This window comes from Equus asinus, chromosome 15 (assembly GCF_041296235.1).
Source record: "Equus asinus isolate D_3611 breed Donkey chromosome 15, EquAss-T2T_v2, whole genome shotgun sequence".
NCBI classification, from domain to species: domain Eukaryota; kingdom Metazoa; phylum Chordata; class Mammalia; order Perissodactyla; family Equidae; genus Equus; species Equus asinus.
Window position 1 is genome coordinate 9216659 of NC_091804.1, and position 17237 is coordinate 9233895.

General features: G+C 39.7%; 1 protein-coding gene across 6 annotated transcripts in view; it reads right to left on the reverse strand.

Moving 5' to 3' along the window:
• Positions 1–17237, reverse strand: part of MACROD2 (mono-ADP ribosylhydrolase 2) — a 1879180-nt gene that overhangs the window by 491591 nt on the left and 1370352 nt on the right. The window lies entirely within an intron of this gene.

Sequence of the window (17237 nt, forward strand, 5' to 3'; positions counted from 1 at the left end):
TTCTATCTGCCTCAGGTTCCTTGTTTACAAAAAAAACAGGAAAAAACTTCTCACACCCTGATAGGGTGGTGGTGAGGACCCACACTTAGCACAATGTCTGGCACGTAGTAAATAATAAACCTTAACTCTTTTCTACATAAAGCACTTAACAAAAAGCCAAGCCTGTGGTGGGTTCTTAATAAATGGTAGTTATTATATTATCCTAGTCAGTCAGAAACAAGAAAGGAATGGAAGGCTTTCTCATAGAATGTCATTAGAACACATGGGAGCCTCTTTCTTCCCCCTCCTTTCTTCCTGTCAACTTTACTTTTTTCTCTTGTCTCCAATCCCTTCTCCACTTTTTTCTTTTATCATCTCCTTTTTGGTTTCAAATCAAACACACCGGAGATTGAGGAAAAAAGAGAAAAGGAATGGGAACACATGAAATTTAGGTCTAAAAAGAACAATTATCGGAAAATAATTTGGCCTCTGTTTAAAAGTACGAAATTGGCAAGACAGAGCCAAAAGAAATTTACAGGTTTTCCCCAGTGGTTGGTATTTAATTAGCACTCTGCTACTGTCAATTGGCTCTGCTGTCAAAGGGATAAATGATTCACAGGCTATTTTGGAGGCTCGTCCTGTTGCCACCACCATTTCATCAATCTTCTCATCAGCTTTGTCATTACAGAACTCAACGATTTCTCACCTTTTCAGGAACCCTGCATGAATTTGACCTCTAGAAGTATTTGGCCACTATCATCTCAGCTATTAAATGTCAGATTCAGACATCTCAAACTGTGTGTCAAGACACTGCATTCTGGCAGCAATGAACCCATTACCTTTTTTCTCCCTCATAAAGCATGCTCTTCGGGCACCCGAAATTGTGTGATACAAGTTCTCTCAGGAGCCTCATTTTATTGTGGGTGTCTTTGAAAAGAATGTCTGTTGCCAGCTACATCAATTTCCAGACTTTCGATAGTTTGTACCTGCACATTATGCAAATAATGTCTGCTCATCTTTCCTGGGTGAAACAGGCAGCAGCGTTAGGCAATAAGATATAGCTAAGCAACTTGCTCCACTAGCATTTTTCAGGTTTGTCTAAGATCAATGAATTCTTCAAATTGTATTTTCTTCTCTTCAAAAAGAGTCACACTGGGCTTGCTTTATCTCTGCTAATGAGTCATGAGAGGGCAGGAAGGCCAATGGACACTGTCTACATTGCTGTCAGGCTGTTTCCAATAAACACTCATCTGTCCAGGCTGTTTGTCACCTCTGCACCTATGCAATGGTGGCCTAAGGCCTGAGCATGCTGGGAGGATTCAAAGAGGAAGTCAGTGAGACTGGAGGGTAACGAGCAAGGGAGAAACAGTATGGATAGGACCAGAGAGACTTTTCCCATGCCTTTAGCAGCTGAGTGGGGCCTATAAATTCTTCTCACAATATATTATCTGGATTGAAAAGAAATGCAAAAGATTACAAGGGAAACAATTTAATTGAGACAACAATTACCTAGAATCAGTGTGTGCTATGAAAATATGTGTGCTTCTTTATCAACACATTAAAACAAGATCTAGTGCTGATTTGAAGTCACCACTAGAGCGTAAGCAGTGTCTTGAGATCTCTACAACAACTGTAATATGATAGGAAACATCTATGATTTCTGCTGATGACAAAAAGTCACAGGAACTGCTGATACCAATGTGGTTTGTGGCTACGGTCATGATGGAAGGAAGTGTTAAATTGCAGTTAGAGGTTAATGAAAATAATTGTATTTTTTTCCCCAAGTTCACAAACTCTCTGAGATCTCTCAAGAGTCTGCGGACCACAGGTCAAAGGCCCATGTTGTAGGGGAGGCATTTGGATTTTCCTTCCAGGGGAACAGAAGCCCTGGGAGGAGCGTGCAGGCTCCAGTGTACTTGTTCATTTAAATCGGGAAGCATCCAGAGTCTTGTGTCTTTCCTCTACCTAGCGCCCCACAATGCTCTGGGCACTATTTGTCCTGGCATTCATAGCATTATTATGTAATAACTGTCTGTGTTGTTTCCTCTAACAGATTATAAGGACAAGAACTATGCATCAACTGTCTTTGTACAAATAGTGCACAAGGCCCGAGACCTACAAGTTATCGAGTATTTGTTAAGTAAATTAATGAAGACTGGAATGCTTTTGAAAGAATTATACGTGAATCTACACTGCCAACATTTTTCTGAAGAACTTATTTTCCCTTCTGAAATGCATTATATGTAAAAATACACAACATTTTAAAAATAATATCATCGGACTTCGGAACTGGAAATGGAAACATTGATGTCACCAGGTCAGTTAAAAAAAAAACAACAGAATTTAAAAGTAGATTGATTTAAAAAAGATAATGTGGCTCCTAAAGACTAAGATTGCCTGGTATTTAAAATCCCAGGAGCCTCTGCAGAGAAACAGAAGGCCAGGTAGGCTCAGGCGTTAAGCGTTGTGCACACCAGCTACAGATCAACAGGTCAAAGGCTCAGGCAAGGGGATGAGCTTCCATAATCTTCATTTTCTCCAGTTTGCCCCTAGAATGAGCTTTGCATTTCAGACAATAGCTGAAAGTCGCCTAACCCCAACATATTGCATCCATCTATAGATGAAGGAAGGAGTAGGGGAGAATTTTCCCCAACTTGGGCCACATCTGGGACATGGCTGGAGCTCTGCACACAAGGTTGGTTTCTAGTCCCTGTGTTTATTTGGAGGTAGGGATAGAGATCAAGGCTTGAATCTTAATTTGGAATACACTGAAATAAAGATAAAAACTTGTTTAGCATACTCAAAATTTGACACCGAAAAGAAGATCTGTATGAGACAGACATCTTGGCTTCACGCATGCTCAGCTCCATCATTGTAAGAAAGACTATAAAACATTCATTCAGTCAGTGCATTTTTATCAAGGCTTTCTATTTGCCGGGCCCCTTGCCCACACACACACACACACAAACACACATTACATAAACCTCATGGGTGAAATTACACAATCTCTGTCCTCAAGTCAGTGAGAAAGCCAACAGGTAAATCCACAACTGCAGTAAAAGCAGTGATACTTGTAAGTCTGCATAGAGGAGTGAGGGAAAAATTCACCAAAGATGCAATATTTAAGCAGACATGACTGGAGGAAGCAAAGGAATCTTCATCTCAAGAAGCATGTGCTGTAAACAAAGACTAGGCTCATCACTGAGGAACTGGAGCCACATGAGGGCCTGCCTATTCTCAGAGAAATTTAGAGATTTCCTGAGTTTGTTTGCCATTTGATCAGATTTGGCTAATGAGTGAATGGCAATACCCACGGCTCAGAAATGGTGCCCCAATCAGTTGTTCGGCACTAACTCTCATCACATGAAGTCTTAGACTATGAGAGCTTCAGGCAGAAAGTCTCATTTGTTAACTATTGCCTTCAACTTGTAATGAATTTGGGCCTGGCTCTGTGCTGGGGGCAAGAAAATAAAAATTGACCAAATCATGGACCCACTATCTTGGTCTCACCAAAAAATTAACAAATCACTCTACATAAGCCATATGAGCAACAGTGTGGAGGGTACCATGGAATAATGGCAGAAGAAATCTGAATTAGACTGTAGTGAGATTCGTAAGCATTGAAAAGAAATCGCTGATGTAGTAGTCTACTTTCCTCATTAAGAAAAAAATGATGGTTTTGATGATCATGGTTATGAACTTGGAATCCTGAGTTAAAATTTCAACCCTGCCATGTATTTGCTATGTGGCCTTTGAAATTTTACTTAATATTTCTAAGTCTCAGTTTCCTCATCCATAAAATGGAAGTGATTATAATGACTGCTGTATTAGGATTGTTGTATTAATTAAATGGGATCTCCCAAGTGAGGTGCTTAGACAAAGAAAGCACTCAATATCTTAACACATGTGACACAAAATTGCATATATATATATATATATATATATATATATATACATACAATTTTTTTATACTTAGTGGAAGATCAAGCTCAAGCTTATTTGCTTTTGAAATTCAATTATCCTTGGCTATTGTTAGTAAGTCACAAAGTTCACCTTTATTTGCAATGCAGCAGTATACCAGGTTATTTTTGACTCCCAAAAGTAGATCTGTTGAATTCAATATGGAGAAGTACGAAATGCAGTAGGAAATAGGGTTTGAATAAATCTCTCTCTGTCATACACACACACACACACACACACACGTATGCACACAATAACCTCTGCTGTGCACATTGAAGATGTTTCACGTTTCTCTTAGTTCAAGGCTCTATGCTGTTGGGTAAACCAACTGCTCTAAAGAGTTTCATAGGTAAGGCAATGGTGACGGGGGCAATTTAAATCTCATTCCTGCTGCAACCACCTCATGGAATTTCTTTAATTACACATTTAATAAATCTGCTAATACATTCCAGAGTATACGTTTATTCCCACCCTCTAAGGAAAACCATTTCCCAACAGTACTTAGAAAACAGGGAATGAATTTTCTTTTTCCTTTGCCTCCTAAACAGAACGTGACTATTTGGGGGGTTCACTCACTGCTGGCAAATGGCCATTTCCTGCCTCTAGACAGAAAGGCTTAAAAGAACTTATAAAAAACACTCAAAATCCTCTGTAGACTTCCAATAACTTATAAAGAAAAGAACGTTTTGATGAGTTAGTACAAATGAATCAGGAACATATGGATCCTATTTCCCCTGAGTTTAAATTTGTAAAAAGAAAAACTTCTTAGAAAAATGCACTTTGTAGATGTCACTGAACCCAGGGGAAAAATATATGAGATGATTACTCAACTTAATACATTCCTAAGTTGCCCTGTGCTTAGCTGAAGCACACTCAGGTCATTTGTAGCTCAATTTGGACTGTCAAACACACAGCCCATCATGCTCTAATTGTTTTCAGAGTAAAATTCTGGACAGCAGAATATATTAAGGTGGTTAGTATTTTCAGAAATAAATTTTAGTATGGCAGCTCATTTTCCAATCCTTAAAGAAGGTTAATTTTGTCTGTGGCAAGAGATTCTGGAAACATTGTGGGTGACACATATCTGCATATTCAGGGCAACCCATAGGTGGGTGGTATAAACAGGCTCCCATAAAGACAACAGAGTAGTGATCAGAAAATCGTCTCTTGCAGACATGCTAAGTGGTGCCCTCATGCCTGGGGAGAACAAATTTGCTTCATGTGACTGAGCACTTTATTCTCAAAAGGTTTTTCAGGAACCAACATAATTATATGAGATCCAAGAGATAAAACTGTTGGCTTTCTTTTACAATCTGACTACAACAATCACTGAAATAATGATTCATTTGTATATGTTGATGACTTTTACTAATTTATTAAACACATCTCATGCAAGGAGGCATCTGAGCACATATCCAGAGACAGTGATTACTATGGACACTGGAAATATATTAAAATGCTTTCTAAGAGAGAGTGAAAGGCCCTTACTATGTGCAGGGTGCCACAGAAAGCTGACTAGTAACTCCCATGGATATTTCATGTGAGTTGAGGTTACACCTTATATGTAGACATCATCAAACTCGTTGATTTGCCAACTCATGTCAAATGGGATTGTGGGACTAAAGAAACAAGCGCTCATCAGGAGGAAGGCTGTGGTAGCCAGTTTGGCATCTTCTGAACAATAGGCCCATCTGAGGTTTCTAATTCCTTGTTAAAAGACCAGTTATATACTGATTGAAAGAGGGGTTTACTCTCACAGTCCTCATTTGGCAGATCCACATTGAAGATAATAAACATGAGCTTGTATATTAGTACGTTCTAGCTGGAAAAGATCCATTAGAGTAACTGGTCTAATTGTTCTCAACCACTAGCTGAAGAAATTTAAAAAGTACAGGCCATTGTCCTCCCAGATTTAGGGTATGGCCCTGTTATCTGATTTAATCATTTCCCAGGTGATTTTCACCTTATTTTACAGAAGAAGATCAGTTCCAAAATGGTTCCCGAATCTCCTTATTCCCAGGTCAGTGTCTCATCGATAAGCTCACCAACACCCAGGTCATTAGGGAAACTCTTCAGTGTATAACAAGGCAGGAAAAACAGCCCAGAGCAAAGGACTATCTGCTGGTTAGAAACAGCCAACATTTATGTTGCAAAATAAATGCAGTTGAGTTATTCTTATGCCTCTAAAGTCAGCACATAAAGTGAAAATTTCACACAGCAAAATTTTCTTTAAACTTCTTTTAAAAGGCCCTATGTTGGAAACTGACACATCTCTCAATAAGTCCAACAAAGCCCATTTTTCTTCCAGCTTTAGGAGAGATTGCTGGAGTTTTTATAAGTGGCCATTGAGCGAAAGATGACGTTTTTGGCCAATATTTAGGAGCACTGTGAAGAAGCAACAATGACAACAAAAAGTCTTCACATACTGTCATCACCCAGTACAGAAAGACACTAAGAAACACATAAGAATTTGGACCAACTGGAAGAAAAATGAATTCATATGTCTTATCTCAAGCAAAGGTTTAGTGTGAAACAGAAAAACAATTGCATAATTTAAAATCTCTCTCTCTTTTCTTCTCTCTGTCTTTTTTCAAAGAGGTCACATAACAGAAAGTATGTACAAGGTAGCACCTCCCCAACATTAGACATCACTTACCCTGGTGCCCAGCAGGTCATGTGCCAAGTGGTTGCAACCCTTGCTGCAGAACCAAGTCTAAGATCAATAGTTCAGGATTCACCTAGAGCTCTTACTTTTTTGCCTGGGGCCTTCAAACTTGAGATCAAAGACAAGATCACTTCATTCTGATCAGGTTTTAGTAACTTGGATTCACCACAGGTTTAGGGAGCTGTAAATTCTCCAGTATCCCTCTATTCCCTGCTTCATGCAAATGAATAGTCTCCTTCTATGTGGCTGAGGCTCCCTGGTGTAGACCGAAGGCAGTAAAGCTTACTTCTCTACCCTCAAATTCCTATGTGATAGAACTTCTAAGAGGTTCATGATTAGAAATGAGGAGAACCCAATCTGATTGAGAGGGGGCATGTTAGCAAGTCCTTCCGTCACTGTGCTCACAACCCAGCTCCTCCAATCCAACTTTTATCCAAAATTAAGCTGATGTTGTATGTCTATAGGTCCACACTCTTCTGAAATTTCTTCCAGTATGTTTTCTGTTGAAGATCTAAGAGATTGGAGAAATGATGGCTTTGCCAGACCTACTCATGTTTCTTACCATAGTGAGTAGCAGTGCCATCATCAAAGGAGGTCTGGTTTCCATAGAGGCCACCTCTATGCCCAAATGTGTTAGGAGAAACAGTGAGATGGCTACAGCTCTGGCCATAGTTTCCATCAAATACAGAGCACTGACTGAGAACACTGGCTCTTACAGGCAAATCACTGTACTCCACTAGAATGAGAAACTACCTTTTTTGGTCTTCCCTGAAATGAGCTAGATGACAGTGGCAGGACTGACGATTTTTATTCAATCATGGCAGCACCTGAGTCTTATTCAAGCAAGGTGGAGGATAAGGCAAAGTGTTGTTTTTCCTCCCTACCTCATAAGAAGGAAGGCACATGCTTCCAGCTTAAGAAAAATGGCTGAAGAACGTCCTTCAGTAGGACCTTTCAGTGTCATTTTTATCCCATGTCAGATGTAGACCCAATCACACGCTCAGAAGTTTATTTTCTATTTATAAAAATGTCACATCATTTGGATAATCAGCAGATGTGATTTCATAAGAAGTTTTAAAGGTTGGTTATTTTGAAACCACCACATAATCCAGATCATTTACAGAAAAGCAACATGGCGGCCTCTTCTCCTACAATAAATGGGTCAAGGTTGTTAACATTGACTCTGAAGATACACCCATATGGAAGTTGGGAGTCATCTTAAAGGCATCCAGACAGCATTTGCAAATGCTGTTTGATCTTTGGTATGTCACCTAAAGAGCCTGGAGCATCAGAGAGAACAAAGCTTTCTATTGGTCTGATTGTGTTATGATGACCTGAGCAAAGACATGACTGTGGCTGTTCCAGAAGACAACATCAGTGTTGACGAATTCTGGAGGTGGAACAGACATGGCCCACACTCCTCGTTTTGCAGATGAGGAGTCCAGAGAGATGGAATTAATTATCCAAAGTTATACAAAAAAGTGGGTTAATATGATTAGAACTCAAATTTTTTTATTTTTACTCCAATGTTCTAATCTTTACACCAAGGTTCCTCTTTGGGATAATAATAGCCAGTGGTGAACTGCACCCTACCTCCTCCCTCCCATCTTCCAGGAGCCATAAATCCCATTCAGGCTGCATGCAGGAGGAGTTGAGCTACTGTTACATTGTGGCTTTGCTGATACAATCCTTTAAACTTGAAAGCCGTCTCATAGTCTTATGGACTTTTAAGCCATACTTTGCAAAAGGATCCATCCTCTTTTAAACACAGCAATCCCAACCCTAGTAACATCCTGGTCATGTCATCTGAACAAAACTCTTTTTCCCTTTTTAAGAACTATGCACTGAAATATTAATTGTAGGGAGTCTCTACTTCTCCTGTCTCATGCTACTTATTCTTGGCTTCTACCCAACACTGGCTTCCATTAAAACTTACATGTTTCTTACCTTCAGGTTACAATGAAGAAAGAGGAAGTTACAACCATCAGAAAAATGAATGAATGAGTAAATAAATAAGTAATCTTATGATTAGCCCCCTGCATGAAAGTAAGTATTGAAAGACTGAATTTTTAAAAAGGTTCTTACTCTACTTTTGAGAACAATGACTCTAAGTATTTTTTCCAACCCAACACGTTTAAAAGACCTGGAATAATTCCATTGAGAGCAGTGGTTCAACATAGCAAGAGTTTCTCTGAAAGGGATAGAATGAATGATTTAAAACATGTAGTTTTGGGGACAAAAACCCTCCAAATGATTCTCGGCCTCCTTTCGCTCTAGTGGAGAATTACTGTCTTGAGTTGTTAATACTAAAAATGAGAAGTCACTCCATTTTGCTAAAATACACCATATTTTGCCTAAGATTTGATTCTTCACTTAAGCCAGCAGAATAGGTTCTATGACTCTGCCAACTGCCCAGCATCGGTGACATCTTCAGCAAAATATCCTCCTAAAGAAGAACCTTTCTCCCCAAGATGGGAGGGAATATGGCCATTGGCAGCTCCTGTGCCCCATATCTCTCAGCTTTACCACCAAATTGGGCCCTAATTTCCCTTTCCCAACTCCAGTCTGCAAAAAACTCCAGAGAGACTCTAGTCAGCCTATTTTTGGTTCCATGCCCACATATGTACTTTTGAGTGGCTAAGTTTGGTAAGATGTCCAACTTTGGACTAATTACCACTGGCCACAGAAGCAGGGTTACAGCAGAAAATGAAAGTGACCAACTAGTTGACCTTAGGAATTTCCTTTTCCTTGAACTTTAACTACCACGTCTGTAAAATTAAAGATAAAACTACCCACCTTGAAGAGAGTTTTGTGAAGATGTAATAGCGTATGTCATAGAAACATGTAAGAGTATATGTCCCAAACACAGGCCATAGGACACATGAGGAGCCATAAAAATATTGGTTTCCCTTCCCTCTTTTGCTATTTTAACCTACCAGTAGTGTATATATATATATATATCTATATGACTTTCCACAGCTATTTAAACATAATTGTCACCCACCACCACCACCAAGACAGAGTATATTTTCTCTCTACAGGTTCTCTCTAGACTCCATCATATTTTTTTTAAAAGTAATGGGGGTATAATGAGCACTGCTGGGTTAAGAGTAGCTGGCAGAGGAGGACGTGTGTTGCTTATATGTCAGGAGAGAAGTCAACAAGCCACCTTAAACTACATGGAACTGTAGGTTGATGTCACCAGAGTACCCTGATTATCCAGACATCCCCTGCTGGGAGAAAAAACAATCATTTGATTTTAAAGAGCTCTCCACACAGAGTAAGACTAGGGGAAAGGGCACAACCTTACCTCAGTATCTAAAAGTGTCTGATGAAAGCTCTGCTTACCCTGGCACACTGGCTAAATGGCAGCGGGCTCACTAATCAAAGCAGCAAAGTTTTTAATATGCCATATATTGTGCTTCTCACTGATAGGAACAGTTATGAAACTTGGAGACAACAGCGAGGGTTTCTAATGTCTGGCTCCCAGAACTTGGGCAGGCCTATTGTAAAAAGATGCTAAAGCAGTGTGAGGTTGGAGAGGTAAGTGGATTGCTCACTTGGCAAACTCTAAGGTGGGCCCGTCTATGGTGACACCAAGCACTTGAACACTCCAACCAAGAAAGGTAGAAGCTTGCTTGGGGTATGGCTTCCACTCTAATAATGGGAATTTAGAATCATAAGATAAAGGGAGAGAACTCACTTTCGACCACAATGTGACTGCTTGTCACAAATCTCAACAAAGACAGCCTGAGAACAGGAAAGTACTGTGCGTGTGAGTATGAGAGCGTGTGTGTATGTGCGTGTGTGTGTGTGTGTGTATGAAAGAGAGTGAGAGGAAAGGGAGGAGGGAGAAGAGGAAGGAGAATTGAAAGAAGGAAGGAAGATAGGTGGAGGGAGAGAGAAAATATAAACTGTTCACAAGTCATCGTGCTTCTTGAAGAGCAAAAGGAGCAGGGCATATGTGCAAAGTCTGGGAATAATTTTCTTCAATTATGTCACAGCCATTGAGCATCATGGTTTCCACCTGAAGACCATGCTTGGGCTAGTCAAAGGATACATTTTTATAGTGGCATATTAGGATGATGATGATTATTACCATAACCACGCTCCTGCACAGAATGTGAATATTTTTAATGGAATTTATCTTTCTAAATACAGATATTTTTACCTTATATTGCACCAAAAACTAAGGCTGGCATAAATACTCAAACGGTGTTTGTAGACATAAAAAGACATTCCCCAGGGAGAACTCTGAGCACTCGATTTGCTCCTTTCAGGTCTCTGAATGTTAACTATACCCCCGTGTTGTAGGGAATTGAAGGATGGTGCATTACGTATTTTGCATTTCTGTAAAGAATCATCCACAGGAATTGAAACTTGGTGTGAAGGATCTAACTTTCCCAACAGAAATGTATCATTTCATGTTTCGCGTAAGGCCCCTTTTAAGAACCACAGAGATCCTAAGGCGTTTCATGTCAGTGACATAAGGCAGGCCCCACACTGGGGTTTTTTTGGTGATCCATAATGTGATTCTGAAACAAAAGTGACAAACAATTTTTAACACTGCATATGTTCAAAGACCTCTGCCAAGAAGGGGAAAAAATAGTCCTGGCACCAGGAGCTAAACACGGTTTCTTTGTGATCCATAATGAGGAAACAAGTGGCCACGTCCCTGATCTTATCAAATTAGCACGAGAACAGGAGGCTAATCATGCATTTCTTCAATGGATTCCCAATTCGATTTTCTGGGGTAGAGGAATCTGTCCACCTTTTTCAATACAATCCCTTTTGTGGATAGTCTGTCAGAATGTTGGAAGTCAGAGGAGGGTGACAATGTAACTGCTGCCACACAGTAGAAACCAATATCTTTACTTCAAAAAGACAATGATGAGCTCAAAACTAGTTTTGCTCTCTGGTTGCCACCAGTTGACCTTGAGGTCTAGACCACACTGGGTAAGGTCTGGGACCTTGGCTAGCAACCAGTGTAGAGCTAGGTATCTGTCTCAGTGCAACACAGCCATGTACACACAGCATCGCATGTGCCCTGCCACATCTGTAGGCATCTGTGACAAACAGCAATACCACAGGTGTCGTGTTTCCCTCAGAAGGCACAGAATAAACAATTTAAATGACAAGTATGATATTTAACTATTTGAACAGCAATCTGTTTGTGCTAAAAGCACAGTTAAAATATATGTTAGGCAAAGGCCCAAACTCTGCACACAATGAGAGAAAACTTCCATTTTCCTCCTACACAGAAGAAAACTGATTTTGGTTTTGAAAATACAGAGCTGGGGTTTCTCCCGCCAATGATATCCAAGTCAAACCAGGTGCCCACTAAGGGCCTTCAAAGATGAACCAAATGCTTCTCTACTGAATTGTTCCCATCCCAGAACAAAGAGGTCTGCTTGCAGAGGAGGGGGCTGCTGGCATGAGCGGCGAGATTAGGAAATTCCCATGGAGAGATTGAATGCGAAAAATTTCTGGGTCATGCCATTCTCAAAGATCTGCAGAGATGCAGCTGGAGCCTGGTCTCAGGTGAACCGCGGCCTCCTCTCTGGATGGTGGCGCATGGCCACAGCTTTAATTAGAGCATCCCAGAATGCTACGCTTCTGCCCATCTATCTACTGCCTTGTGACTAGGGGAGTAGGGGTCCAGGTTGATGTTATGCTACAACTGAGGCCTGATTAGTACTTTGGTGTTTCCGCACTAAAAACGTTAAAATCCATTGGTCTTCCATCCCAGAATATTCGTCTTAGATGCCTTGCCTGCTAAGATGATTTCCCAGAAGACAACACAAGTGCTCTGTGCAGCAGCATGCTTGCTTCTAGGAGTATTTGAAATCACTAAACATGACCTCCATAATGGAGAAATATCTTACAATACCAGGCCATTTGTAGCTTTTAGAGGCGAAAGACATCCTGTTCTTTTTCTACTTTCTATGGAAAAAATTACAAATATGGACACTGCCCCAGAGACCAATAGCCAAATGCCATATGAGTCTCCGGGGTAGAACAATAGAACGGGCACTGTAAAAACATTTCTTAGGCTAACTTCCAGATTCGAAAGGGGTGCCTCAGAGCTGCAGAGTGGAGAAATCACTATTGCACAAGGAATGATATTTTTAGACTGCATGAAAAATGAGGAATGCATGAAACTGTAGATGATAATGCAGAGCAGCCACCCAGGTTAGGAGTCTGGGCCGCATTTCCGCTGCTCATTTCCATAAGCGCCTCTTATTTTGCTCACTTGTCTCTGTAATAAAGTTTCCAGCTGAGAAAAATGGGCACTTATGGAAAAGTTATCATGCCACATACTGTCAATTTTTTATAGCCAACTCTGACATTCTTTCCTTTTGGTTTTCTGAACTTAGAAGTTCTTCACTCTTAATTTAATTGAAAATGCCAGTGGGTAATTTTCGTCCCTTGCCCACCTCATGTTTGATCCTCGGGTCTCTCTGCCACCTACCTTATCTCTTCAGTCATAATTTCTATTTCTTTGTATTTCCGTTCTGTGTTGTAAGACCATTCATCTCTCTGGTCTTTTCAGAGCAATAATTCAGTTCTCAGTAGTGAAGATTCTCTTTGTTTTCCAATCAGAAGTCATTATATGTTTTAGTTCCGACAAGTCATCTTTGTGCCCCACTTACATCCTCTCGAGGATTCTCCTTCCTTTTTTCATTAAAGTGCTGCTCCATCTCTCCCACTAGAGCCATTGCAGTCGGAGCCAACTGTACTATTTGTTCAGCTGGGCTCCCTGCCTCAAGTCCCTGAGTCCCTTTAAATACCTGGTGACAACAGCACCCTCACAGTTCAGACTTTGGGCAAATGAAACAAGTGAGTGGTCGATGATAGAACATGTTTTTCCTCATCCTGTCCACTAGGCCCAAGAGCTCCACTGAGGCCTCCTGGATGTGGATGTGTCCAGCCACACAAGCTGGGGGAGATGTGTGTAATTAAATAGAATCAAATCAACTATTGTTTTGGAAAAAAAGAAGTGTCCTTTCCTGATAGTTTAGAAATCAGAGCGTGAGCAGATGGTTAAATGTGAAGGCTTGCTAATCGCTTCTATTATTTATGGTGTATGACTGTCAAAAGTCATGAAGATGTGCCCCATTGAATCACATTCTAATCTGACTGAGAGAGATGTGGCCACTGATGGGAGAAACACATTACATAGATTCTTCAATTTTTTTAAAGGAAAATTTCAGAAAACTTGCCCAGCTGAGAGTCCCAGAAGATGCAACTTTGTCCACCAAGCTCAACCCTGGCCTTCCTTCAAGCAGCGCTAATTGACCCACAAATGGGCAGATACAGACATAACGGGGCCATGCTAAGCAGGTAAATGAGTAGGGAAAATAACGTGCAAAGAAAAAAAAATTAATAGAGAAACAGAGTTAAGAAAGACATTGAGAGAGAAAGGTTGAGAGAAAACGAAAATTACCTATCTTGCTTCTTGTTGGACTTATAGTTTGCAATTTCAGTGGCTAATGAGACCCTGCTCCAGTTACAGCCCCTGAACTTGAAGCTTTTTCTAATATAGTTCATTTATATAATATATTTTCCCTTATATAAGCTAGCTTGAGTGTATTTCTATTTCTTGCAACCAATCTCAAACTAAGACCCAAACCCAAGTTAAATTTACAATAATCTGATCAATTTTACCAGGCCTTTCTTTCTGACTTCTATCCTGAGCTTCAGGCTCAAATAGCCAACTGTCTTTTGGAAATCTTCATTATATATTTAATATCATCTCAGACTTAACTGTCTGCAACATAATTCTCATTTTCTTTATGTTTTTCACATAAGCATATTCCTCTACCAGTTTTCTCAGTAAGTGCACCAAAATTTACCCAGATGCTCAGATTGAACGCCTAGTTGTCATTTTGACTCTTCTGTTTTCCCCACATACTATCCCACATCTGACTTACTGCTATGAGAGATATTACTATTTTTCATTGACATCCAGTTCTCTCCATTCTGAACGGATGAGAGGATTGCATTTCCTTGTCCCCTGGGTGCCTCACTCTGAGCAATGAAATGTGAGGGAAAGTTATATGTGACATTCCTTTGTAGAAGCACTTAAGAGCTGTTACTTTATTGTCTACCTTTTCCTGTCACACGATAGATGATATTTCACATGGTAGAGCATCTGTCAGCCTGGGTTCCTGACTCACCCAGAGCCCTCTACTGACTCAAGATATACAAATAGTGTGTGCAAAAATAAACCTTTGCTGTTTTATGGCACTGAAATTTGGAGGTTGCTTCTAAGTGCAGCATGAGCTAGCCTACCCTGATAACAATCCTCAAGTCCTGTTGGCTCTATTGTCAAAATATATTCCAAACCTGATGCTGTTACCTCTTTTTCCACCGTCACTGTTTTCCAAAGAACCCTCCTCTTTGCCTGGATTTACTGCAGAAACCTCTTAAAGGGTTTTCTCTTTTCTACTCTGACATCTCTGAAGTCCATTCTCCAAGCAGCTAAGCCAGACTTTTGTTATTTTAAAGTTGAATCCAATCATCATGCCACTCCCTGTCCCAAACCGTCAACAACTTCTCATTAAACTTAGAGGAAAAATGAAAGTTTCTCCATGAACCACAACACTCTATGATCTATCTGATCACTGCCTATTTGTCCAAATTTGTCTCCTGCCGTTCTTCTGTCTCTCTGCTCCAACCACACTCTCTAACCATTGCTGGTAAACAGTAAACTCATTCTGCCCTTAGGGGTTTTCTCTTGCTGTTCCTTCTGGCTGGAACGTTGTACCTCAAGACCTCTGTGTGGCTTGGCTTGCTCCCTCCCATCAGACAAATATTTGTTCCAAGATTACAGAACAGTCTCTACATTATCTAAAACTGCATCCCCCAATAACTGACTGTCCAACTACCCTGTTTGATTTTGTAAAGTACTCTTTGAATTATCTCATTTCTTTATTTGCTTAGTTTATGTTTCTCTCTTCCTAGACTATGAACATGATAAGAAAAGGATTTTGTCTTTCAGTGTTCCGTCTCTGGTATCTAGGAAAGTGTCTGGTGCTTAGTGGAATTCAATAAATATTTATGAAGTGAGTGAATTAATGAATAAATAGTTTAAACAATCAGAATGTCAAAACAATACTGAAATGAAGAGACAACTGAATAAGAAGTAATGCTCTTTCATCAGTCCTTAACCTATTTTGTTTTTAATAGCAAAAATAAATAAAAATACTGCTATATAATCAGTTTGTATAGCTTTTATCTATGTCGTACCACTTATAACTCATTTATTAAGTAAAACCTGACTTGTTCAAATTAGCTTGTTTAAATTAGCCAATGCACATTGAAACAAAGAGCTTTTTAAGAGAGAATCAACACAGGATACGTTTGAAGTTTCAATGGCAACAACTAAGATGTGTTCCTCAATCCAAAATATGTAAATTTCCTACCAGGGACCCAAGAAATGAGAAAAAAAATATGATAGCAAAAGAAGGACTCAAAGACAGAGTAGGCTAGTAAGAAAATTGGAGCAAAACCATTAAGTAGGAAACACTAAGCTGACAAATTTCTAGGGAAAATAATTTTCTGAATAATTTAACTAGAAGAGTGTCCGTCCGTAGAATTCACCAAAAAGCTGTAAATGCAATCAGTATGTTTACTCTTCATTATCACCTCCTTGATGATTTGTGCGGTTATTTGTATTGCCATCACGTGCCAAGATGACACATCTGAACTTCAATCAGTGGGGAATATCTTTGGATTATTATTTTAGTGAAAATAATGGATTTGCACCAATACACTAGCTCAGTTATCAACTTTTACTCATCAAACACTCTACATTTTTGCAAAGTAGATGGCCCAGGTGAAGAGCATTTACTATGACCAAGAGACGTACTGAAGGCACCAGCTTTCAAGGGCCTGAACTTCTCTCCCTGGCCTCCAGAGCGTTCCAAGGAGGAATGGCTGTTGGAGTCAGGAGAACTAAGTCAGAGTCTTGGCTCTGTGAATTTGAAGTCTTGAGTATGTCATTTAATCTTTTAATATTGGATGAGGATAAGGATAACAATCTCTATCACAGATGTTTCACAACAGCTTTATGAAAATAAATAGTACATGTCAAATACATGTTTTGTAAACTGGCTATTTTAGGTTTTTTAAATTATTATTCTGTTTCTTTGAGGTTATTAAAGGTACCCTCTAAATTGAAGTTGTCATATGCCTTTCAAAGTAAGAGAAGAAGAAAGAGCAAGCACCAAAATGCTTATGCTTGGCCATGTGACCTTTACTTCTACTTGAGATTAACAATGTTCATACCCACTTAAGAAATGTTGAAATTATAGCATTTAGCGGAAAACAACACTATTGTTTCTTTAAACACACAAAGGCACCAAGAGCTATCTCTCATTAGGAAACTCCCATAGCCTGTTTCCATACACAAACATTTCCAAATAAACCATATCCTACCCAAGGAGAAAGCTAAATTTCTGGTCCATCATAAAATGGAACAAAATTCTTTATAACATTCATGTGAATGTCTGAGGGCAAAAACAAAATCAGCAGAAAAAGGCACAAGATTATGCATTTTATGAAACCTATTAACCTCTGAAATCTAAGCCTCCATAGTGTCTCTAATTATTGTGTTGCTTTGTTTACT